Genomic DNA, 27,293 nt, shown 5'->3' on the forward strand with positions numbered 1-27,293 from the left:
TCTTCCAAGGAAGAGGAATGAATGGAGTATAGCCGGTCTAGGGAAAGGAGCAGGGCTTCATGTAAGGTTTTGCTTCTCAGTTTCCCCTTTGGAACTGTGTTTCGGAGACAATGGATCACCTCCAATTCATACTCTTCACCTCAATTTTCAGGGGACCTGACCATCTAAGAATCACTTTGGAAATAAAATGAAAACTACGACCTTCTTTTAGGCCACTGAAGAAAATGTTAGGAAGACTTGCTTCACGATAAATGTTACTTTCAATCTGACAAAATGATGAGAGTTTAGCTTTCTGAATCTTAAAGAAACTATGAAATTATACATGAGAAAGACTGCAATTACTGAATTACCGGTATTTTTATCTTCTACACTGTTATACTAACAGGTAACTTTCTAGTTACTGGTTGCACTTGATCAGTTGAGCCAACATTTGGTCATCAAAAATCTATGTGCTTCTTTTCTCTTAATACAAAATATGCTGAAATAAAATGGAAAAAAATTATCATGGTTCTGAGCACTTATACAAATTAGTAAGGGCTCAAAGACCCACAAGTAGGAATGAATCAAATCTCAAGATGCACAACTATTAATAAAAATGTGATACAACAGCCCCTTTCCTGAACTTGTTCAGGATCATCACTACCAGATGCAACATCACTCTGACATCTTACAGCCCAGCCTGGGTTGGAGTAAACAGTAAACGCATGGAGTCTCCTGGATTTACCTTCAAGGATATGCAGAAGAAATCTAGCTTTTTGCAACGTATACTTTGTGACATCTAATGACACTGGAAAATCCCTAAGAAAATCTTCCTAGAATAACTCAGAAAGGTACCAAAATTAAAAATAAATCTTATTTTCTAAGTGTGGGCTAGAATGACTTGGGAGGGCATCCTCCCAGGAATGGTTATAAAAGTTATTTTGGTTCCAACTCTATATTTTAGAATCTTACAGAAGTTATTTGTGTTCTTGTTCTGCATTTTCAGAACCCTGTATCATTTTAAGCTACATCTATAAGAATAAGAATTTTTAATCACAACTAGTGGGATAATCTTTCTATTTTCCCACTTGTACGACTGCCACACTGGTGTGTGGTCTGGCATGATTCTCTGCAACTGGCATTGTCCACTAACAAGAGACAGAAAGAAGACTGGCCTGCCCTTGGGAAGAACAGCAGCTGTAGCAAGGATCTGGTGGCTGGCAAAGCTCCTGGTGAAGAGAGGGGCATGCCTATGTAGCTGGTGCCTGCAAGAACACTCCCATCATTGTCGGGGCTTCTCTGAGAGACTTCAGAGGGCATACATGGTAAAATCCCAAACATTTAATTTGTTTGCAATTATTCTGTTTAAAATGTAAGCACCAACAACAGAATAAATTTGATGTCAAAACTTAAAATGTTGACACTCAACACCAAAAAGTTGTGATGCACAAGGCTTAACGAGATCTCCAAACACAATGGTTCTGAATTTCATCTTTTAAACTGGAACTGAATGGGACCTCTAGGTGGCTCAGTTAGTTGAGTGTCCAACTCTTGATTTTGGCTCAGGTCTGGATCTCAGGGTCGTGGGATTGAGCCCTGTGTCAGGTTCTGTGCTCAGTGTGGAGTCTACTTGGGATTCTCTCTGCCCCTTCCCTCCACTCTCTCTCAAATAAATAAAATGTTAAATAAATAAATGAACTGCAACTGAAAATTAAGACTCATTAAGTAGCTCTTTCTAGCCTGAAATTCTAGCTTTAAAAACCATCCAAACTCAAGCATATATGGAGCTTTGAACAAAAGATTTAGTGGGAAGTTGCCTGTTTGGGGGAACATGGGGTACACAGAATCTGAGCTTTATGTCTCCCTGAGGATTCGTATCGTTCTAGTTTTGGTGGGAGGAGAAGTCCACACCTCACTATAACAGCCTGTTAAGGACTGAATATTTATGAACCTCCAAAACCCATCCTTCAAAGTGATGGTATTAACAGGTGAGGCACTGAGAAGTAATTAGGACTCAATGAGTTCCTGAGAGTAGAATCCTCATGAATGGAATCAAGCCCTTTTAAGGGTCACAGGAGAGCCTTGCTTCCTCTGTTTGCTCTCTACCCTGCGAGGTTACAGTGAGAAGACAGCAGTCTGAAACCCAGAAAAGGCTTCTCATCAGAACCCTACATGCTTGCACCTTGATCTCAGACTTTCAGGCTCCACAACTGTGAGAAAGAAATTTCTGTTTTTTATAAGCCACCCAGCCTGTGGTATTTCTGTTACAGCAGCGCAGACAGACAAAGTCAGAATATATAACAGCCTCAGCCCGTCAGAAATATCTCATCTTCCATCTGCACCCTCCACCCCCAAATCTTGAACTAGTGATGTCAGAGGACAGGAATGGGGAGAAGCCCATTTGGAGACAGTAGCACAATCTCCAGGAACAGGCAGGACAAGCGTCCTGTCCAGTGGTGGGACCCAGCTGTGACTCCCAGAGCTTATTGGCACCAGCTGCTCTGCTCTTATCATGTGATGGATTCCATGCCACGAATCTAAGCCCTGTTTCTAGATATTCCCAGTGTCCTAAACCTGGTTCAGCAGGCTTCTTAGTGATTCTGGGCTCCCCAGAGCCTTTTCAACAAATTTCTGCAGCAGGTGGCCAGTTAGTTTTGAGACTAGCAACTAAAACCCCTGATGGTTACAAAACATAGTAAGAAAGTTTATTTCTCAAAAAAGTTGTTTCTTAACACGTCCCCCAAATTAGACAACTTCTATTTCTTTCCCATTTTTTAAAAAGATTTTATTTATTCATTTGACAGAGATCACAAGTAGGCAGAGAGGCAGGCAGAGAGAGAGGAGGAAGTAGCTTCCCACTGAGCAGAGAGCCCAATGCGGGGCTCGATCCCAGGACCCCGGGATCATGACCTGAGCCGAAGGCAGAGGCTTAACTCACTGAGCCACTCAGGCACCCCCCCCTCATTTTTAAATAAATATTTATCTATTTATTTTAGAGAGAGCACGTGAGCACACATACACAGGTGTGGGGAGGTTCAGGGAGGGGCAGAGGTAAAGGGACAGAAACTGAAGCAGACTCCATGCTGAGCACGGAACCCAACCCAGAACTCGATCCCACAACCCTGAGATCACCACCTGAGCTGAAACCAAGAGTTGGACATTTAGTCAACTACCACACAGGCCCCCCCAACTTCTATTTCATTCTAAATGGGTTTTTATATGCAATCATATTTTACAATAGAATTGTACTTGTTTTTATGCTTTCCTCAAGATGAAATCTCCTTTGGTTTACTAGAGGCAGCACAAGGATCTTCTCTCTCATCCTCTCTTCCTTGCTCTCCCACCTCTCATTTGTCAGGGTAAATTAGGAGTAAAATTTATCTGATCATTCCTCTATACATACCTTCTTTTGTCCCTCTCTTCTAGGTATTTGCCATTCCGCTGCTGCACCCTAGTCTGAGGCCTCAGTATATCTCGCCCTCTATCCTATCACCTGGCTTCTTACAGTGCTTCATCTCAGAACTGTCAAGATGCTCCTTTGTTATACCCAATTCCGAGGCCCATTTCTTCTCTGGATAGTGTTTCCTGTGAAGTTTCAAATTGTGGAAGTGCTTCTTGCACTGCTCCACACAGTAGATAACTCATAAATACCCCAATATTCTAATGATTCTGTTTGGTGCCCCCAAACACCAGGTGCTCTGTCTTTCCAGTTCACTTGTAAATAGCTTGTCGATTTTTGTTCAAAAACTAACAGGACCCCTGACATACATGAAGCCTGACAAAATAAGAACAGTACTACCAGACCGAACAAAAGCTGGTGATTAGCAGTGCTACAGAGATGTGGTATATATACACAATGGAATACATGCAGCCATCAAAAGAAATAAAATCTTGCCATTTGCGACAACGTGGATGGAACTAGAGGGTATCATGCTTAGTGAAATAAGTCAATCGGAGAAAGACAACTATCATATGATCCCCCTGATATGAGGACATGGAGAAGCAACATGGGGAGTTAGGGGGATAGGAGAAGAATAAATGAAACAAGATGGGATTGGGAGGGAGACAAACCATAAGTGACTCTTAATCTCACAAAACAAACTGGGGGTTGCTGGGGGGAGGTGGGGTTGGGAGAGGGGGAGGGAGGTTATGGACATTGGGGAGGGTATGTGCTATGGTGAGTGCTGTGAAGTGTGTAAACCTGGCGATTCACAGACTGTACCCCTGGGGATAAAAATACATCATATGTTTTTTTAAAAGATTTTATTTATTTATTTGACAGAGAGAGATCACAATTAGGCAGAGAGGCAGGCAAAGAGAGTGAGAGGGAAGCAGGCTCCCTGCCGAGCAGAGAGCCCCATGCGGGACTCGATCCCAGGACCCTGAGATCATCACCTGAGCCGAAGGCAGCAGCTTAAACCACTGAGCCACCCAGGCGCCCCAAAATACATTATATGTTTATAGAAAAAATAAGAAATAAATAAAAAATTTACATGAAAAAAAAAGAAAACAAAGTACAGTAAAAATTATCTCCACATATTTTAAAACTGCTCTGGAATGATACTATGGATTCAAGCCTTGGAAACATCTCTCACAGAACAGCCCATCTTGATGAGGAGGTGCAATGACTCATCAGATATGAACAATGGTAAAGTTGCCAATTGCCACTAAAGAATATCGACCTGATCTTCTAATCATAACTTTTTCTAAAGCAGATGGAATTGTTTCCCACCAACAATCCTGAGTGCCTATCCATCTAGGCCCCAGCCAGGGGATGTAATCTTAGACCTCCTGTCATCCAGTGTACTTAAAAATCTGGTTGAGGTAGGTGATATTTGGAGGATGACTGATTAAACAATTTCTTCTACATGTTCTAGGTAATAGTTTAGAACAGGCAAAAGATTACCTTGCTGGATGATAATTTTCTCTCTCCTTACAGTTTTATTTTCACTGGGTTTTTTCAGAAAGCCTTCAGGCTTCATGGGAGAGAAGAAGTAACAGAAAGAACAGAAATAAAATCCATTACCACAGTTTCCTCAGGAGTGATGGTATGGATATTTTCGAGTTTCAGACACTGATTGTCTCCCACATGAAACTTCATGTGAGAAATGCCTTATAGTCATATTTCTCATGTAGACAAGGAAATCTCTGCTTTTCCCGAGGGTGTCTCTCTTCTTTAACAGTAAGAATTATGGAACTGATATATATTCCCCTTTACTTTGCCTACTGAGGAGCTGAGATGCAAGAATGAGCCTCGAAGAAAGAACTATGAAGGAACTTAATGCTTGATTATTTGTATTTTCCCCCTAATCTTATTTATCTTTATATTTCCAAAGAATTTGAAAAGTGCAATATTACTATTATTAAGAACTGCTTAAACAATCAAAATTGTGAATGGAAACATTTCGAATTTAACAACATAACCGTTACGCTATTCATGTCAGAGTAAGGACATATGTGCATATATTTGCTATGTGTGTATGAAAGTCTTTTAAAATGTGTATATTTATATATATATATTATGGTTCTTCATTTTTATTTGTAATTCAGCCATTATTTTCTTCCTTATTCACATCATAATAAATCCTTAAGTAAATAAATAAATTCACATCAGCAATAAATCCTTTGTGGGAGATAGTATATGAATAAATACATAAACATATGAACAAATGTGGCCAAATAGTATATTAGGGTAAACTTCAGCTGTGATCACTACTAACAGTAATGACTAATAACTGTAGTATCGTTACTACTAACAGTAATGGTAAGCACATACTACTTTATGTGGGAGGCACATGATGGGTAAGAAGTTAAGAAAGCACAGAAATTCAGACAGACAGAAGGTAATCTCCACAACCATGTCCCCTCCAGAGTACAATTCCCCTCTCTCTGCTCTCCCCAGTGAGGCCTAGGAAAACTTAAAATCCTCTCAAAATCCAGATGCTTCTATCTAAAACAACGTTTCAAGATTTCTTAATCTAAATATCATTTTGATATATACCACAAAAGGGAGAGTTATTTTATCTTCAAGGACTTTTTTATTGTGTATTTTAAAACACTTTAGGGATGCCTGGGTGGCTCAGTCAGTTAAGCATCTGCCTTCCACTCAGGTCATGCTCCCGGGATCCTGGGGTTGAGCCCTGCATTGGACTCCCTGCTCAGTCTGGAGTTTGCCTCTCCTTCTCCCTCTGTCCCTCCTGCTACCTCCTCTCCTTCACTCTCTCTCTCAAATAAACAAATAAATAAAAATCTTTAAAAATGTTAAAAAAATAAAATACTTTAAATTTTCAATTTTTTAAACATGACTCAGTGGGAGATAAATTTTACCTCATACTTGAGAATGTGTGTGTGTGTGTGTGTATAACTAAAACATTAGTTTTACAAAACACTATTGATCCTATTTGTGGCACACTATTTTTAACTTATCTTGTTCCATTTCATTTCTTAAAGCATTTTTATTATGACCCTTTGAATTAAGTTTGTAATAAATAACATTGCTTTAAGGAAATAGGAAGTTCAATTTCCAAGGTGCAAATGTTTTAATTTTCTGAAGGAAAACTATTCTTTTAAAGATCAAAGGAGATTGGGCCAACTTCAGATGGATGATATAGTATACTGCTTCTTATCTCATTAAGTATTTGCTCAGAAATCCAAAATATGTAGAGTTGAGTCATGCAACTCTTCCTGAGAAGAAAAAATACATCCCCAAGTTGTATTCCCGGTAGGAACATATCAACCCACACACGTAAATCAAATTTCAAATGCCTCTAGTATTAGTGGCTCCAGATTCTAAATATGGGCTTGACTTATAAATTCCATTTTCTCTAGCCTTGGTTTTAATGAACTTAAAAGTTATTTTTAATGTATGCATATAATTCAGTAATTCTGAAAACTGCATCATTATTGATTAATCAGTGATGACCTTAATCTTAGATTTCTATACAGAAAAAGTAAACTGTTCAGAAAACAAACAGAAAAAAACCCTTCTTTCATTAACCAATACCATGGTTAATCATCGGACTTAAAATAAAGAATTTGGAAAATACAATGCTACTATTATTAAAAACTGCTCAAGCAATCAAAATTGTGAATGTAAGCATTTCCAATTTGCCAACATAACCCTTAGACGTATTCATGCCGGAAACATCTTGGCTGAGTTTTAACATTCCCTAGGAAAATGTTAAGTAAGTTATAGGTTTTCTTTCTTTCTTTCTTTCTTTTTTTTTTCACCATGTCAACTCTAAGATAACACTTAATTCTAACTGTGTATTTGCCGTGCCAGATCACATTGGACAGAAACCACTACCTTTAACAGATGGTTCTATTCTAGCCACAATCATATCACATTAACTTCCCAGCCTACCTATTAATATCCAACCAAATTAGAGCTTGGTGAGCTTCTGGCAGGTTTGTGACAGCCCCTAAAACCTGCAATTTTAAGTAATTATAGAAATTCTGGGCAGGAAGCCCTCTAAAAAGATGATCAGCTTCATTCCTTTCCTTTGAAACTTTGAGACCATCCCAAAGCCAGCGTTCTTTTTTCTATTTTAGCTTGGAGAGAAGAAAGGATATTAGTACGAAGAATCACTCCCTGTGCAACCAGAACCAGACTAGGTTCATTACATGTATGATCTCATTTAAGCCTTATATCTTCATGTAGTAGGAATTACTATCTCCATTTCACAGAGGGGTAAGTTAGCCTCAGAAAAACTAAGTAAGCTGATCAAGGATAGAGCGCATGTTAGAATTGGGGTCTGACCAAGAATCTGCAGAAACTAACACTCCTCTGTCAGCTTTCTCTGTCGCGGCCTAGGGCTGGCCACACAGACTTGCGAGAGCTGGGGGTGCACACTTCTTCCCAACTCCACATTTGGTGAGATCACCCCAGTAGCTTGAAATCTGCCATGGCGGGAATATCTAGACCATGCCAGCTGACAAACACTACACATCAGGGCTTTCTTCTTCAGATAGTCATTTACCAGCACACCATTATCTACAACATTCATATATATATTTTTTAAAGATTTATTTATTATAGAGTAGGAGAGTGTGCATGAGTAGGGGCAGGGGTGGAGGGAAAGAATCCTCAAGAAAACTCCCTACTGAGCGTGGAGCCCAATGTGGGGCTTGATCCCTGGACCCATGAGATCATGACCTGAGCCAAAAGCAAAAGTCAGATGCTTAACTGACTGAGCGACCCAGGTACCCCTCACATTCATATTCAGTATCTTTACCATATCCTAACTCATTACTGATTGCCTCAAGCATATGAATGAGTGACTGTCTACAAGACTACACACACTTTATATATTAGGAGAGAATGGGGGCAGATCCAGGGTTTGTGGGGCCTGAAATCTAAACAATTGGGAGGGGGCTCTCTTTTAGAAAATAAATATGAAATTACAAATATAACACTAAACAAAAATGTGAACAATTATTTAGTTGACAAAAAATACCAATGCAAATTACAAGTGTAAAAAGGCTAAAAAAACACAAAATATGAAAAATAATGTTTTTATTCAATTATTCCTACATTTTTTGGTTGTGTACTCTTTGGTCACCTTTTCATATGATAATGATTTTTTGATATTATTCTATGGAGGGACTGGAAAGATGATCTCGTCCTCCCTTTTGTGTGGCTGGCCAGATTTTCTTCTTATTTTTGATAGTCAGAAATGCATAAAAGCATGTGACTTAACAGGTTCTCTCTCATCTGTAGCACTACTATGCTTTGTACCTTACTCAGAAATTTTGATAAATCCTATCTTAAGCAATTCCCCTCAAAAGAGGGAAAAATGGGGGCGCCTTGGTGGCTCAGCGGGTTAAAGCCTCTGGGGGCGCCTGGGTGGCTCAGCGGGTTAAAGCCTCTGCCTTCAGCTCAGGTCATGATCCCAAGGTCCTGGGATCGAGCCCCACGTCGGGCTCTCTGCTTAGCTGGGAGCCTGCTTCCTCCTCTCTCTCTCTCTCTCTGCCTGCCTCTCTGCCTACTTGTAATCTCTATCTGTCAAATAAATAAATCTTAAAAAAAAGAGGGAAAAATGTATGACATATTTATAAGCGTACACACCAATTATGTTTTCTAGTATAGCTTTGATAGGAGAGAACTTACATTGTGACTAAGGATCAATTAGAACTCAATCATCCAGCTACAAGTTTAAATGTCTGGTGATGGAAGGAAATTTTACAGAGATTAGCTTTTGGTTCTGTACATTTCAATCATTATTTCTTCTCCACTGCCTACATACTTTCATGGCTGTCCTGTAGAACACATTAATAACCCAACATAGCTTTGGTCCTGCTGGGTGAATCAGCCAAGTATGTGTGATAGGACCTAGAAGCCATTTTTTTGCGGGGATGGCAGGAAGTAACTTAATTATACACAGAAGCAACTGCAGACCCTACACAGAGCCAGCTATACACAAAGTAAATATATGTCCAACCCTTTGTCTTCCATGCATTCAGCTACTTCTAATTCCACTCAACGTGAGGAAAAGAGAGATGGAGGAGAAGTTTTAGTGGAAGGAAACAGAGGTTCTAACCAATTGTGGTTAAAATACCTAACTTAGCAGATATTACAAACCACCTGGACACACGGTTCAGGCTCCTCCCATGGCCTTGGGAGGGCCCATACAAGTGAGGGAGCCTGAAATGTAAACTTCACAGTAATGCCCTGTATTGAGAGAATCATTGTCTCACCACGCAGTCTTTTCTTTCCCAATGGTTAATCCAAACATTTGACTCTTTCTGTCTGCAACCTTTTCCCAGTTCCTTGAACATTTATGGAGCATCCTTTGACTCTTCAGTCCCATTCTCTGGGGACCCTCATGCACACAGACAGAAGTCGGTGCTTTTCACGTTCATCACATATTCACAAACCCTCCATGTGAATGCAAACGCATCATAATTTTGCGTCTTGAAAGCAGCCCCCATGTGCAATGAAAGGGTAATAGTGTCAGGTATTTTTCTCTGATTGGAACTCTTCATTGGTAGAATCAATAGTTTATATGAACCTATAGTTTGTAAGAAGCTGTTTGTAGACTAAAAATATAGGACATCTATATAAATCTATCTAGCTACTCGTGGCAGTAACCCAAAAGTACTGCAAGTAAAAACATAAAGAAGTCATAGCAAATGATTTCTAGCTATTACTTGGGCTCATGCCACAGCACTCACCAGGAAGAGTGGCAACAACATACTTGCTTATAAAGTTATAGTATGCTGTGCCTGTCAAGCCTGGGAGTTGCCAGCAAGCATTTTAGGAAAATTTCCAAAGTTATTATTAGATATAATACAGACTTTCCTACCTAGTTTTCGGCCCTGAAATCTCTGACAGATGCTTTGGTGGTTACAGCGGCTGTAATGCTCGGCATCCCGATAGACAGCCTGCCCCGGCACCAGCAGCAGCAACAGACCAGTGTTTCACAGGAGGAATTTTTATTTTTATTTTTCAGATACTTCAAAACAAGGACAAGGTCATTCTCAATGCCATAACTTTTAGCTAAGCCATAACTTTGCCTTGTGTCTCAAAAGTACTGAGAGAAAGAAAAAAATACAACAAAACCCATCCAAAAAAAATCCAGTTGCCAAGAAAATAAGCCATTAAATTTAGTGTTAGGAACTCTGGATATCTGGATTACTGTTTCAAATTTAACCTCAGCATCACTACCAGTGCCTCCAAAAATCACAGGTAATACTTACTTTGCACTTGCTACTCATCAGGCCCTGAACTAAGTGCTTTCTACTAAACTTCACAGTAACCTCATTTCACAAATGAAGAGGACAAGACAGCAAAAGCATAATGAGCTTGACCTGGTTGTAATCAGTAAGTGTGGGCTGGGGTAGGGACCAGGGTTTGCCCTCAGGCAATCCAATTCCAGAGATAATTTGTTAAGGTCTGCTCTATACCGCCATGCAGCTCTGGTATCCTTGCAAAAACTTCTCTTGATCCTGAACTTGGAACAGTAATTAAAATGTAAATTATTAGTACAAGAAAGAAAAACATTTATGCTTTCCCTCTCTTAGTTTCTAAACAGATCTTCCATATGATGACGATTTCAGCACCAAATTTTGCATATGGTTTTTTAATGTTTAGTTTTCTTAGCATTTTAAAACAGCACTTCTTACATATTCAAAAGTAGATTGATTCAACAATACCGGAAAATAAATTCTTAAATCGATATTACAAGCCAAGTAAATGTAAACCTATATGAAGCTGTTAAGAATAAAAAGAGAATGAATTCACATATAAGCTGTTTTAAAAATATTCTCACCATCTGACTATATCTAGAGAGACATATATTCTGAGGACAAAAAGAATTATAGGAGAAACGAATGTAACATCGTGTGTCCACTGTATTAAAAAAAAAAGAATTTTAGGAAATCTTGAATTTGACACTGTAAGTTTGTTGTTGGTCACAGTATTGGTGTAGCCAGATATGAAACTATTTTCTGTGTGCTGCAGGACTGAAGAAAGAAGTAAATATATTGTCACTGTGGGTACAAGCTTTGGGAGAAGGGAAATGGAAGTATGGAACAGGGGCAGGGGAGGAAGAATCCTGCGGTGTTAGAATAAAGTTGATGGTAGTAGCATAGCAGTACTACACCACAGAGCTACAACAGTGCTCTACACATATGGGTGTATGTATGTGTACGTGTGTGTGTATGCTAGTATCCTTTGAAAGGGCCTAGAACCAATGATGCTCCATAGCAATGAGCAAACCTCGTGTCCAGGTCCAAGTTTTAGAACAAGGCCTGATTCCAAAAGGAATGTCCAGAGGCTTCTCTGGACAGGAAAGTCTAAGTTAACCCTGAAGTATCTAGTTGTGCCATAGAGACTGCGCTCAAACTGATGAGGACACATCAAAAAGGAACAGACACCAGCTCAGAAGGGCCCCCACTGGTAAAATTTGGTACAATGCGAACAGTGATGGGTAATGAAAAGAGTAGATTATAATAATAATGAATTGAAAAAGTATACTCATAAGAACATAGTGACTCTAAAAATATCTTTTCTTAAGGGGAGAGGAAGGAGAAGAAAGAGCAAAGCAAATCAAATAAATTTAAAAGTAATGATAAAATGGAAAACCAGAATTTACACATGCATAGCAATAACAAGAGCCGGTAACAGTCATCAGTGGGTACTAAAACCACTAGGTTAAAAAAAAGTGGGGAACTGGCAATTCTACAATCTCAAAGTATCACTGTACAGATTATATTTGAGTTAGAAAGGGGGGAAAGTTGCTTGACAGTGGAAAAATCATGCAGTTATTCCTTTTACCTTAACATCACCAGTAATGGATACACACTGACATTCTACGTCTCCTGAAGACCCAGCATTACCTTGTAGATATCCTGTCAAAAATGCTTAACATAAACCTAATCATGAGGAAACAATGAAAAACATCCAAAATGGAGGATATTCTGCACAACTAGACCAGCCCTTCCAGTAATACCAACATTATATAGAACAGCAGCATCATCAAAAAAAAAAAGGTGGAGACCTGTTTAATGTACAGGAAACTAAAAAAAGAGGATGAATAACACAGCATATAATCCTGGATTGGATCCTCTAGTGAAAAAAGAAGGAAATGATAAAAACAATGTTATTGGGACAACCAGGGAAATACGAGTAGACTATTACTTAATATTACTCTATCAAGATTGCTCTGTCAGTACTCCCGGATATTTTGCAGAGAACGTTCTGGTTTTTAGAATATCCATGCTGAAGCATTTAGAGATGAAGAGTCTTGATGTCCATAATAATTCTCAAATGATTTGGCATGAGAGTATATATACATATATGCATATTAATGATATTAATGTATGAGCATAAATATAGGAAACATAAATCCATATTCTACATACTTTAGAGTAAGAGACCTAATACTTGGGGGGAAAAGGTAATATTTAGCAAAATTAGGTAAGGGGGTATACGGATGTTTCTTGTACTATTTTTGCAGTTTGATAATGGGTTTGCCATTGATCAGAATAAAAAGTTGGGGGCTATTACAATGAAAGATATTTAGGTTCAGTTTGGAAATAAAGATCAGCAAGTTGCTAAGCGGGAGAATATATTGCTAAGGAGATGATGGATGGCAGAGTAGACAACCACGTCTCCGAAACAGCTCCAGGTGAGCAGTGGAACAGAACGAGTGAACTCACAAGGTTCTATTTAGTGTTATAATGCGTAAACTATGAAAAACAGAAAGAGGAAAAAATATAAAATAATGTTAGCTTGATTTGAATTTAAATTTTTATTTTTAGTTTTTCTCTTTGAACACAGTGATATGATAGCCACGACCTTGGGTCAAATTCATAGATTATCTAGTTCAAAGTTCTCTAATTTTTAGTTTAAAAGTTATAAATGTATTTTACCCATCAAAAGATAGAAGTTAAAGGAAATCTTATTATGAGATATATATATATTTTTAAAGATTTTATTTATTTATTTGACAGAGAGAGACACAGTGAGAGAGGGAACACAAGCAGAGGAAGTGGGAGAGGGAGAAGCAGGCTTCCCGCCGAGCAGGGAACCTGATGCGGGGCCCGATCCCAGAACCCTGGGATCATGACCTGAGCCAAAGGCAGACGCTTAATGACTAAGCCACCCAGGTGCCCCTTGTTATTATATTTTTATTACAGCTATACTAAACACGAATTTTCTTAAATCCTCTTTGGTTTTTTTTTTGTTTGTTTGTTTTTTAGAGATCTGAACCACCTACTGTTACAATGATTTTTATAATGTGGCTACTGCATGGGAAAGTGATTCTTTTTCCTTATTATATATTATCTGCCTCTTTAGAACTCCAAAGATTTCCTTTGTGTTCCTTCTCAGGGATCTGATGAACAAGTATGTTTAGTACTATCCATATGCTGTAACATTTTATAGTTTTCAATCATATTCCCTTGGGTTTCCAGCTTGAAGAAATGACATCCTGATCTTTTTAATGGGCCTTGCTATTGCCACTTCAATATCACCACACTTACTTCTTTTTTAAAGATTTATTTATTTGAGAGAAAGAGAGAGAGAGAGAGAGAGTGAAGGGAAAGGCAAAAGGGGAGGAGGAGGGAGAGAATCCTAGGCAGATTCCCCGATGAGTGGGGAGCCAGAGGCAGGGCTCGAGCCCATGACCCTGAGATCATGACCTGAGCCAAAATCAAGAGTCGGTCGCTCAACCAACTGAAACGTCCAGGTGCCCCTCACCTCATTCACTTTTAATTGTCCTTCTTCAACCTTCCCCATGAGTTAGTAATATTCTCTAGAAGCAAAACAACTAGAAGAGAACATAATTCTCCAAATATTTAGGTTCCATTCCTGAGACCTTGATTTCCAGTAGTTAATTTTTTTTAAACTAAAGAAAAACTTTATTTGCAAATGTAACATAGTTTAAAACTTTGAGGGACAAAATGTGTTTTCTTAAAGTAGAAATGGACTCTTGGAAATTATAATCGTATAACTATAATTTAGATTTTATCCCCTAAAAGTATTCTATTACACATACATACAGCAAAATTGAACTCCCATGGTCTCTAAACATTCAGAATTTATTTCTGATACTTTTAATTCTATAATATAATCCTCAGATATAAAGGTTGAGAGGAGTCAAAAATCAATTTATAACCTGCTTATCCTTATAGAGAAATATTGCCAACCAGGGCAAAGCTTGTCCAACCCTCACAGTTGGTGAGCCAAAGGAAGGTCAAGCCCTTCCATTTCAGAAGCCACAGTGTAGAATAGTGATCAGAGGCTCTCAGGTCTGGAGATGCTTTCCATGTAGGTGGGAAGAGTCCCAAGCTGTCAATGACTACCTGTCCTCATTCATCCTCGGCATGTGTGTGAGCTGCACGTAGCTCCCTCAGCAGCTCTGACAAAGAATCTGAGTTGATTCCAACCTACACGTTACTGAAAACAGCATCTTGCATGGCTCTATGAAACCATATAAAACTGAAGACTGATTTAGAATGAAACTGTGTTTTCAGAGATACTGAAAACTAGTCTGAGAAAAATGTTTGGAACAAAGACAATGATACTTAGAGATATTATAAGCCGCAAATCCTTTGGGACTACAAAATCATAGTATTAGAACTTAGAGGAACATCAAGAAATTATTTGATCTGGTTTTCTACCTTCAACCATTTGTAATAGTAAAGGTTGTAAGAGAGTAAATAGGATTCTGTTTTGAAGATCTTTAGGACACATCCTCACTCCTTCTAAGGGTCAGTGATGTTCTTCCCCTTCACCTCTATCTTCTCATGCCTTAACATCCCAATCCTTATTTTTTCCCTCCTTCTCATTGGACCTGTATTCCATAATGATCTTATCTTCTTTGAATCAATATGCAGCACAATCTATCAGGCAGTTCTCCAAGTGTGGTCTGGAGACCCCTCAGGGTCAGTAGATATCTCTCAGGGGGGTCTATGAACTCAAAACTATTTTCATAATCCTCAAACATTTTTGTGTTTGCTTTTTTCACCTTGTTGACCTTTGCATTGATGGTGCAAGAACAATAGTGGATAAATCTGCCGATGCCTTAGAGGAGTAAAGGCACTGGCACCACCCCACACCAGAAGTTCTTGTCTTTACCACTATGATGCACAGTTCAAAAATTTTTTAATCTTAAGACTGTCTTTTAAAAAGCAGAAAGGTGTTTCATTTCATGAAGTCAACCCTTCCATAAACATCTTTTGAATATTGTCTGTGACAATATTGAAAGTACACATAAAACATATTTTCTATATACAATAGTATCATGATTGTCTCAAAAAACAAAACAAAACACGGGGCACCTGGGTGGCTCAGTGGGTTAAAGTCTCTGCCTTCGGCTCAGGTCATGATCCCAGGGTCCTGGGATCGAGCCCCATATCGGGCTCTCTGCTCAGCGGGGAGCCTGTTTCCTCCTCTCTCTCTCTGCCTGCCTCTCTGCCTACTTATGATCTCTGTCTGTCAAATAAATAAATAAATAAAATCTTTCAAACAAAACAAAACAAAACACAACACAACCTCTGTATGATTAAGCTGTGAATTTAAATAGCCACTTTTTTTTTCCTGGAACACCATTTTTATTTAAGAGAGTGACTGGCAGACAAACTACAGTTTCAGACTTGACAATTTGGCAGATTTAACAAAAGGAAAGCAGAAGTGAATTGTCAAAAGGAAATTGACAAATTTTTAGGTCAATAATAAAATTCAAAAATTTCAGGTAAAAATTAATATTTTGGAAAACTAATATTTACTAAAGTTTGCCAGCTTTGCAAGACTTGTCTGATGAGATTGATATTAACCTTAATGAATGTAATTTTAGATATTTTATAAGGAAATGTATCAGTATTTGAAAGATTTGCTTATACCAGAAAACCAGTATTTTTCAAGTGACTAATGCAGGATCTTACAGAATCATGAATAGTTATAAGATCCATTCAAAGTGGGTCGCCTGGGTGGCTCAGTGGGTTAAGCCTCTGCCTTCGGCTCAGGTCATGATCTCAGGGTCCTGGGATCGAGTCCCGCGTTGGGCTCTCTGCTCAGCGGAGAGCCTGCTTCCCTTCCTCTCTCTCTGCCTGCCTCTCTGCCTACTTGTGATCTCTCTCTGTCAAATAAATAAATAAAATCTTTAAAAAAAAATCCATTCAAAGTATAGAGAGATCATGCATTTCTTATAACACAGTATGAAAAGCTCACTGATATGGTTTCAGACTCCAACATGGCTACTAATATTTGAAAAATTACCACTTATCAAATTCAAATGGATACGAAATGGAATACCACACAGCATGAAAAAGGAATGAATTATTCATGCATGGGATGACAAGAATAAATCTCAAAGACCTTATGTGCCGAGAGAGTGAAAGAGACCAGTTTCAAAAAGCTAGGTACTATATGATTCTACTCATATAAAAGTCTGGAGAAGGCGAACTACAGCGACGGGAACAGCTCACTGGTCACCAAAGGTTAGGGACACACAGAGGGTGAGAGTAGAAGGGTTCAGCACAAAAGAGATTTTTAGAGTGATGAAACTGAACTATGACTGTGATTGTACTTATATAAATCTACATATATATTAAAATTTCTAGGGGCACCTGGGTGGCTCAGTGGGTTAAGCTGTTGCCTTTGGCTCAGGTCATGATCTCAGGGTCCTGGGATCGAGCCCCGCATCAGGCTCTCTGCTTGGTGGGGAGCCTGCTTCTCCCCCTCTCTCTCTCTGCCTGCCTCTCTGCCTGCTTATGGTCTCTCTCTGTCAAATAAATAAATAAAATCTAAAAAAAAAATTCTAGAACAAAAAAAGTCCATTTTACTCTATTTTAAAAATAAAAAATCTCATAGCACAATGTTAGTTCACAGAAGATACTCAGTAATAGCCATATTTATAAGTAGAAAATTTAAAATCCCAAGCACTGTTTTTAAGACACTTACTTAATCTGACTCTTTTATTAGATTCTATACTTAGAGGTAAAACAAACCCCCCAATATTTCCCCTGATGACACTTAAGCTCAGGTATATTTGGAACTGCTAGTATTGTGAAAATTATATGAAAGCTCAAATCCTGAAGTTGGCCTCCAGTCTGGCTTCTAACTATAGGAAAGCAGATATAATCCATTCTATCATCACTGTCCTAAATACCACAAAGTTCCATTTGTTAGTGCCACCAGCGTTTGATGAAGGTACTGATTAGCTGTTAACTTTTACACTGAGTGATTGCTCCCTCTTGGTCTTGGGCCAATACCTACCTATCTATACCCTGTTCTCTCATTTAAATCTCAGAACAATCCTACCAGTGAGGTCAAATCATTCTAAGATCACATAGCTCAGAGTCAGACCACACAATGCATACATGTAGCCACTGTGTGAAGCCAGCCCTCATTCTATGTTATCAAGGCCCAATATTTACCAAAAATAGATGTAACAGGAAAACTGTCTTTTATCCTATGTCCTGTAAGTCACAAGTCTTTTAAAACTCACTTTCAGGGGCACCTGGGTGGCTCAGTGGGTTAAGCCTCTGTCTTCGGCTCATATCATGATCCCAGGGTTCTGGGTTCAAGCCCCGAGTCTGGCTCTCTGCTCAGTAGGGAGCCTGCTTCTTCCTCTCTGCCTGACTTTCTGCCTACTTTTGATCTCTGTCAAATAAACAAAATCTTAAAAAAAAAAAAAAAAGAACTCACTTTCAGAGAATTTTCTATTCTAAACAATTTGATCAAAGATTCACTCTCATTGTGAAAATTCAAATCAAGATGTCAAAATCTCCAAAGATAATCTGGCAACTTTATATTCCTAATATTTTTTGGATTATGGGTGATAGAATTGGGACAGGAGACTAAAATAAAACATGAAGAAAGTCTAACTCCATCCTGTGATCAAACAAATCTGCACATGATTCCTGGACTTCATCATACTCTATACCTCCTATTTTCCTAAAAATCATCCTTTTTAACATCTTTCCTATTATAGTGTGTTTGAAAGGGTAACATAGGATCTCACTGTCCAAACTTCCTGACTTAAAGTCCCATTTTTGTATATTGTTACATTTTACATGAACCACATAATTTTTTAAAAGTTTGTTATGAACTATTTAAAAACTGTAAAGAATGAACTATAATTTCTCATTATTATTTATTGGCAAGGGGATAGCGTCACTGGAGTTTGTGTGATCCTTGTGTGTAATTCCTGTTAGGGAATGAGCTGTCGGAGTTTTAATGGTAGAGAAGTTGGTGAAAAACATTAAAACACGTATGGCTGCATGCCCCTTTAACATGTCATTAGATTTACAAAGCAAATGAGAAAACCATCTGACTTCGCTGTGGCTCAGCACAGCAGCTGGACAACTTTGGTCCTTTTAGGAGACATGTATCGTGACACCCAATCTTACAAAGGAGAAACTCTGACAGCATGGCTGGGAAAAGCTAAAATTATCAGGGCTCTTTCTTACCTGGTTTTCATTCCTAATTCTTGGACTGCTGATAGAGGAAAGCCTTCACTATCAAATAACCCTCTATCCATCTGGGGAAACAGTAACACATATCACAGTCTTTTTTGGATTCTGATGTACTTAATAATAAGAAGAACTAATACTGATTGTGGTCTAGTATCAGGCAAAACCCTAATGGCTTCACATGCACCTTGAATAAAAGGAGGAGTTTTAAGATAGTCCCTGAGTAGTATACTGTTACTCGTGAGACTCAAGCTTTATGGCTCCCCAAACAATTCATGAAGATCCACACAGTGCCAAAGGCCTGGGAACTGCTTATACCATCTGAAGAGGCTTCCCCACCCCAACCTGTTGAAACCTCCCTCCTTCATGGAAGTCCTAGCTCAGGTTCTACAGAGCCTCCTCATCAGCCCAGCTTGACATGTGCTGTCCCTTCTTGAAGTCTAGTAGCTCAGGGCTCATGGACAGGTGTCCCTGAAGACACCTAGGATCAGGCCTGTGCCCCTCTTTCCTAGAGCGGACCAAGAAGGATAGGCCTTGTGAAACTATACTTGTAGACATGCTCACCCATGTGCCTTTTCTCTCTGTAGAAGGAACCATAGGTTTCATTTGATCATTAAAGGGAATCCTAACCCTTGGGGTTTAAAAACCATGTTAGGTCTAATCTATTCCATCTGCTCTGTCCCATTGCCTTCACCTCATGTCAGCTGCTTGCCCCTGAACACTGCAATTTTTCTGTCCCACTCCCCTGCCTTTGCCCCCCGCCCCACCATATTCCATCTTCCACAATGCTACTAGAGTGATCCTCTATTTTATTTTTTTTTAAGATTTTATTTATTTATTAGACAGAGATCACAAATAGGCAGAGAGGCAGGCAGAGAGAGAGGGGGGAAAGCAGGCTCTCAGCTGAGCAGAGAGCCCAATGCAGGGCTCGATCCCAGGACCCTGATACCATGACCTAAGCCAAAGGCAGAGGCTTAAGCCACTGAGCCACCCAGGCGCCCCTAGAGTGATGTTTCAAACACATAAATCTGATGTTATATTCAAGTCTGTGATCTGGTACACACTTCAGAGTGTGTTGAACACAAGAAGGGCTCAGTAAACACCCACTGAAGAAATGGAAGGATAAATAAATGGCTTATAGTCTGAGTCCTCAGCCCAGTAATAAACCTCCTTGACTTGCTCTCTGTGATGCCTGAAGACCCTGGAACCTACGGGCTTGGCGCTGTAAGTGTAATGAGATATACGCTACTGGGCCAAAAGAAAATCACAATCTCCAATTTGTGAAGTGATTACATTACAAAATATGCTTCTCGTCCAAGTGCCACACATAAACAGATTACAGTAGCTCGGTTAGGAGGCAAATGCTATTGAGTTAATTTATTATCATGGTTTTTAAAGACTTATTTGTTTATTTATTTTAGAATGGCCAGGAATGTCTTCCTTTGGGGAGAAGATTTCAAAGAGGGGTTACACGAATGAATATACTATTTTAACATATAACCATAGATAAGAAGCAAAGTTGTAATCAAGAAGCAGAAAACTTTAAGGGATTAAAATTTCATACAAACTTTTTTTTTTTCAGTTGCCAGTATCAGATGTCATAACTTTGACTTTCAGACAGAAACAGACTGCCTGTACTCCAGGTCAGGCTGACACAAACTCATCCTTGCACCCAGAAGTTCAAATTCCCATGTTACATTTTATCTATATATGAATAGAACATCAAGCAGCCGTAAATTTCTATTATAGTCCAGAACAGCCCCCAGAAAAAACTGCCCACGTTTTCCAGTTAGCACAAAAGAGCCCAGGACACTGCAACATGGCTGAAGTTGTCCCTCTAATAGCCTCAAACCCTCAAGTTCCCTGAGACCCAAAGGACTTTTCTTTTCTTTCCCTTCTTTCTGTGTGCATGTGTGAAACATCTTTCTGTTTTCTTAATTCTTAGAACCTGCATTTATTGGTTTCTTCCCGGGTGACTTTATGTACATTTTTCTCAACAAAATGCATTTAATTTAAAGAACCCTCAAGTATATTTCCATTTGTAGATGCTGTTACCTTATTTTTTCCCCAGTTTCACTGAGAGACAGTTGACATACATCACTGAATAAGTTTCAACAGTACAGCATGATGGCTTGATTTACATATATTGTGAAATGATTACCACAGTAGGTTCAACTAATATCTCACTTTTTATATAGATACAAAAAGAAAGAAAGAAAGAAAGAAAGAAAGAAAGAAAGAAAGAAGAAAGAAGAAAAAAGGAAAAGTTTTCTCCTTATGATGAGAACTCATAGGATTTACTCTCTTAATAACTTTCCTGTGCATCATGCAGCAATGTTAGCTCTGGTCGTCATGTCATACATTATAGCCCTGGTTCTATCATTATAACTGAAGTTTTGTACCTTTTGACCTCTTAGGTTGTTTCTACCCTTTGGCTGTTGTAAATGATGTTGCTATAAACATGGGGATAGGGTGCAGACATCTTCTGGAGTATGTATTGTTTCCTTCGGATGTATTAAAAGTGAAATTGCTGGATCATATGGTAGTTCTATTTTTAATTTTTTGAGGCTCTTCCATACTGTTTTCCATAGTGGGTGCGCCAATTTACAATCCCAGCAACAAAGTACAAGGGTTCACTTTTCTCCTCATCTTTGTCAGAATTTATCTCTTATCTTTTTGATATGGCCATTCTAACAGGTATGGAGTGACATCTCACTGTGGTTTTAATTTATATTTCCCTAATGAGTAGTCATGTTGAGAATCTGTTCATGTACCTGTTGGCTTGGTATAACTTCTTTGAAGAAATGTCTATCCAGGTCCCTAAAGCTCTTTTAATCTTAAAGCCAATTTAAGCCATGTCCAACATGAGGCTCCCAGCCTGGAGCTACTCAGAGCTGTCTAGAGCCCCCTGGCTCCTGGTCTGCATACCATGTAGCTAAGTCTTAAGACTTCAAGATCACTGAGGTCCAAATTAGCAAAATGGTGATCACAGAGCCATAATCTCCTGCTTTAGTGGCTGTGGTATTGAAGTAAGTTTTCCTTCGATAGCAGCTATACCAGACACAGAAAAGGTAGGTATATAACTGAGAAGATCCCAGGGTTGGAGGAAACCAGAATAAGATGTTCAGGTCTACAGAGTATTCATATAAATCTCATTAGTTAAGGACTACCTACATTAAAGAGCTAAAACAAGAGCTAACAGCATCGGTAATCACAGCTGCTGTGTGTGGGGGAGGCTGGTGGGTGGGTACAGAGGTGGAGGCCGAGAGAGACTCAGGAAAGAGAAATGGTCTAAGCTATGCTCTTAATTAGAACAATTAGTGATCATATTTTTATTTTTGCTCTATAGTTATTCAAGTTAAAATACTGGCAGATAATGATTTTTTAAAAATTCACTCTTCATATTCCTGAATAATTTTTTTTTCTAAAGTAATTCAGGAAGAACAAGGTATAGTCCACATGAGTGATGAGGAGGAAACTTGGTGATTCAGAAAAGGATGTCAGAACAGAACAGGTAAGGACTGGCAGAGGACTATCCAGCACGGGGAATCAGAGCTCCAGGAGGGTAACAAAGGTATCCCTACGTTGGAACAGTCCAGAACCTAGTGCTGCAGCCTGAGGAGGGTAAGGAAGGCTTCCACACTGAGGCATGGAGTTCATCCTGCAAATGGGCTCTTGGGAAATGGGTGGAATGAAGAGTACTTCCACATGGAGGGACTGACTGTGGGTGAGGTTGCTGGCAGTCCTGTGGTGTATGACAGCCTAGGTAGGGTAAAGAAAGCATGTGTATGGGGAAAAAATGATAGTGGCAATGGGAGATTGGTCACAAAGGAACAGATAAACCAAGTAGATATATTAAAAAATAATTGGGGGCGCCTGGGTGGCTCAGTTGGTTAAGCAGCTGCCTTCAGCTCAGGTCACGATCCCAGAGTCCCAGGATCGAGTCCCACATGGGGCTCCCATCTCTGCCGGGAGTCTGCTTCTCCCTCTGACCTTCTCGCCTCTCATGCTCTCTCTGTCTCTCTCTCTCAAATAAAATCTTTAAAAAATAAGTAAATAAAAAAAATAATTGGAGAGTCTGGGTGGCACAGTTGGTTGAGTGTCCCACTCGGTTTTGGCTTGGGTAGTGGTCTTAGCATCATGAGATCGAGCCTGAGTGGGGCTCTGAGTTCAGCACGGAGTCTGCTTGAGACTCTCTTTCCTGCTCTCCTCTCTCTCTCAAATAAATAAATAAATAAATAAATCTTAAAAAAAATCTTAACAACCAGTTTCTAACTGTGGAGAAGTGAGTTAAAAAATAGTGAAAGGAAGGTACAAAAATAAATGTGAATGCACATGTGTATACATTTGTCTGTGTGGGCATGTACTGCCATATGTATGCTCTGTCCACTGAGAGGACTTGATACCAACAATATCCCCAAAGGCAGTGAGCACATCTATCACCCAGATCTTGGTTCTAAATACCATCCACTGAAGAAACTGGGACTCCAGGAGAAAAGGCTGAAATCAGGACTGCAGTAAGGGAAGTATAAGATAAACCTGAAATATCTTACTATGCCATAGAGCAAGGAGGTATCAAAAAATTGTGGGTCTCCTGAGTCATATGGACACAGGAGCCAGCTTGAAAGAGCCCTTGCACCCTAATCTGGGACAATTTACACATCAAAATAAATGATGATGATAAAGGATTATAACTGAATAAATAAAATGGGAACCATGATGTATATGGATAGAAATAAAGAAATGGAGAATCTGATGAGGAATGTGATATTTTTATGGTTTCAAAGTATCTCCCTACAAGATGATTACTAGTTGTAAAAGGGAAGGAAAAGAGTAACTCTGTGGAAGAAAAGCTGGAACAACACCAACATTACAAAGAAATTAAAGTGAACATCATCACTAATAGGAGAAATTAACATCACCTGAGACCTGGCAGAATTCAATCAGAGGAACAGAGCATTGATTCCATATTATTCCTGTCCGAAATTCGTAACCTAAAATTAGATGAAACATTTAAAAAATCCAAATTGGTCTATAATTTTCAAGAGTCAAGATCATGAAAATTAAACAAAACAAAACAACAAAACCACTGGCAAACTATTCTAAGTATAGGAGACTACATAGACATGGTATCTAAATGAAATGAAAGATTTTGAAATAGATCACTTTACTAAAAATAGATTCTTTACCTATTAGGACAACTTCTAAAACCTGAATCATATCTGAAGAGAAGATGTAGAAATACATCTATGTTAAATTTCCCAGTTCTGGTGATTGTATTCTAGGATACTTACTTGTTTATAAATACCAAGATATTCCTAGGAAATAGGATAACTCACTCAGAAAAACAAATGTTGTTGATATTATATTACACATTTTCTATGCATTCGATTGTGTTTAAGAATTTTTTTAAATGTCTTTTAAATGAGATAAATATGTAAGTCCTTCTATGGCAAAGTTATAAGATATATGCAATAAAATACTAAATGGAAATATTAAGGTACAGAATATATCATATAATACTATTTGTGTGCCTGCAAACATATATATGTATTTATGTATGTTTGTGTGTGTTTTGTTTTAGATTTTTGTTTTGTTTTACTCTGAAACAAAGCACAAAATCCATTAGCAAAGTTTGTTTAGAGGAACGAAGGTTAGGGGTTTGGGGGAGAGGAAAGAAAGATTTTACATTTCATTACAAATTTTTCTATATTAGGTTCTCTCACATTATGTTTTAGTTTAAAAATTTTAAAGTTTGGCTTAATAAAATAAAAATAGTACAAAATAAAATTTTAAAGCATAATTCTGATCATAATATTATTTGTATTTCCCAATACTAGTATCCTTCCTCTAAAATTTGACAGACTAGCAGAAACAAAAAATATCACCACTGGAGACCCATGCTTAGCACAGAACCTGGTACATAGGCGGCAACAATCACATATTGTTGAACAAATGCATGAACCAGTAATTCATACTCATAACCATTACCAGCCATATGATTTCATTATTTATTTTCTTTTTGAAACAAAGAAGATCTGTATGTATTGTCATGTCTGTAATATATAGACTTTATTCAAAGTAACAAAGTTCTTCTGAGGACATTACAAGACTAAGAACGTAGAATGAGAGATCGCAATTGGAAAAGAGCCCATGTGGGGCTCGATCCCAGGACTCTGGGATCATGACCTGAGCCGAAGGCATATGCTTAACCAACTGAGCCACCCAGGTGCCCCTGTAATATGTTTTTGAAGAAAGGAGAATGTTTGAAGTATGAGAAAGAAATAGATTGTGATTCCCATTTAGCTCCATTATGCTGATGCCCCATGTTTAGGACACTGGTCTAGGAGGATTTTGGCTTGATAAATAGGGTTTCTATATTCAGGGACAAACAGAAAAAATGAGCATATGTGAGAGAAGGTGCCATACATTATTCAAGATAAGGCATGCTGGAAGATAAATAAGAGCCCAAGTAATAGATATTGCTAAATGTTGAAAGGATAACGTAATATCCTTCATGCTTGGGCTTGGTGCACAGGCTGTGGGGTTTGTTGTTGAAAAAGGAATCCCATAACAAACTGTCATTTTGAAAGTGGCATTGTGCCTTTTTCAGTCATTTGGCTGTATCAGTAACTCACATTTATTCCATATACAGTGGGTAATTTATGCCTTTATCGGAAGCAGAAGAAAAGCCAAACAGTAAGGTGAGGTGGTGAGAAACCAACACAAAAAAGTCTTTTGTGGTTATCTCTATAACATTATCAATTTTCTTTGAATCAATGTGTCACAGCACAAGACCTGGCTGACCGATAGCTAACCCTTTCCCTGTCTTGTTAGACAGCTAAGTGGCATTAAATCTACTAGACAATTGATACAGTCATACCCTGATACAAGGTAAGAATTGATTAAGCAAAAAAAGCAGCATAATAGTTATCATCAGTATCAAACATTTGGAAACAATGCCTATTGATTCCCTTTTGTCACTGACATTACTCAGGGAGGAAACCACAAAGACATACATTAATTTAGCTGAATAATATAGGTGAAAGACTTTAATATCTTCAGAGTGCATTTCTGCTCCCAAGATGTTTTGCCATTTGAAGAAAATCTGACAAAGGGTCAAATTATACAAATTATCTGCAGAGTTAGGTAACTAACATAGGATAAACTATTTTTCTTATTGAGATGTAATTGACATGCAACATTATATTAACTTCAGGAGTACAATATAATGATGGGGCATTTGTGAAGATAAATTTATTTTTAAAGTATGGAAGGTACATTTTGAAACAATATGTTCCATAATGTGTTTTCAGATAAAGAACTTCTAAGTGCAAAGCAATGCATTTAGTGGTTAGTCTGGAACAAAAAACAGTTACTGAGCAAATATGCTAACAGTGTCCAAACAGTCTGGAAAAATGGAGAAAAGGAGATATTTGTTGCCCTTTTCCAGATTAATAATTGGACATATTGCTTTGCATTTTGAAGTACTTTAGCTAAAATGTATCTGGAGGCTGAAGAAAAGTGCAACAAACATTGTATTATAAAATACAGCTAACATAAGTATAAAAATAAGTTTATATTTTTTCCAGTCTCATGGACACATTGTACTATACAGCACCTAAACCCCTTAACCTCGGGGTGCCCGGGTGGCTCAGTGGGTTAAGCCTCTGTCTTCAGTTCAGGTCAGGATCCCAGCGTCCTGGGATTGAGCCCCATATTGGGCTCTCTGCACAGTGGGAAGCCTGCTTTCCCTGCTCTCTCTGCCTACTTGTGATCTCCCTCTGTCAAATAAATAAAAATAAAATATAAAAAAAAAACAAAATAAAAAAACCCTTAACCTCTTTTACCACAATAAATAAATAAATAAAAACACAAAGTCCCAATTCTAATAAGACAGTCTCTGAGACTAAGTTATTTTTAAAAATTATTTTTACTAACATGTAATGTATTATTTGCCCCAGGGGTACAGGTCTGTGAATCATCAGGCTTGCACACTTCACAGCATTCACCATAGTACATACCCTCCCCAATGTCTACCATCCAACCACCCTCTCCATCTCCCCCACCCCCCAGCAACCCTCAGTTTGTTTTGTGAGATTGAAAGTCTCTTATGGTTTGTCTCCCCTCTTGATCCCATCTTGTTTCATTTTCTCCTTCCCTACCCCCCAAACCCCCCATTCTGACTTTTGAATTCCTCATATTAGAGAGATCGTATGATAATTGTCTTTGAGACTTAGTTTTTTACAGAACTCCAAATATGACCTGTAAGTTGGTAAAGGAGGATCTGAATATTGCTCTGTAGAGGCCGCCTAGGTCCCGAGTGTTCAGCCTACATCACAGTACCACATGTACGGGCTGGGGTTAAAGTAGGAGCTATCCCTATGAACACT

At 38.6% G+C, this 27,293-nt stretch overlaps 1 protein-coding gene across 9 annotated transcripts in view; it reads right to left on the reverse strand.

Moving 5' to 3' along the window:
• ZNF385B (zinc finger protein 385B) overlaps positions 1-27,293 on the reverse strand; it is a 398,195-nt gene that overhangs the window by 163,490 nt on the left and 207,412 nt on the right. The window contains exon 1 of one of the 9 annotated variants that reach the window (XM_046019669.1): positions 23,823-23,845. The exons of the other annotated variants lie outside the window; for them this stretch is intronic. The gene's annotated coding sequence lies outside the window, so the exon portion shown is untranslated. Of the gene's footprint in view, positions 1-23,822; positions 23,846-27,293 lie in introns of those variants that run through there. 9 annotated transcript variants of the gene reach the window in all.

Source organism: Meles meles, chromosome 9 (genome assembly GCF_922984935.1).
Source record: "Meles meles chromosome 9, mMelMel3.1 paternal haplotype, whole genome shotgun sequence".
Classification (NCBI taxonomy): Eukaryota; Metazoa; Chordata; class Mammalia; order Carnivora; family Mustelidae; genus Meles; species Meles meles.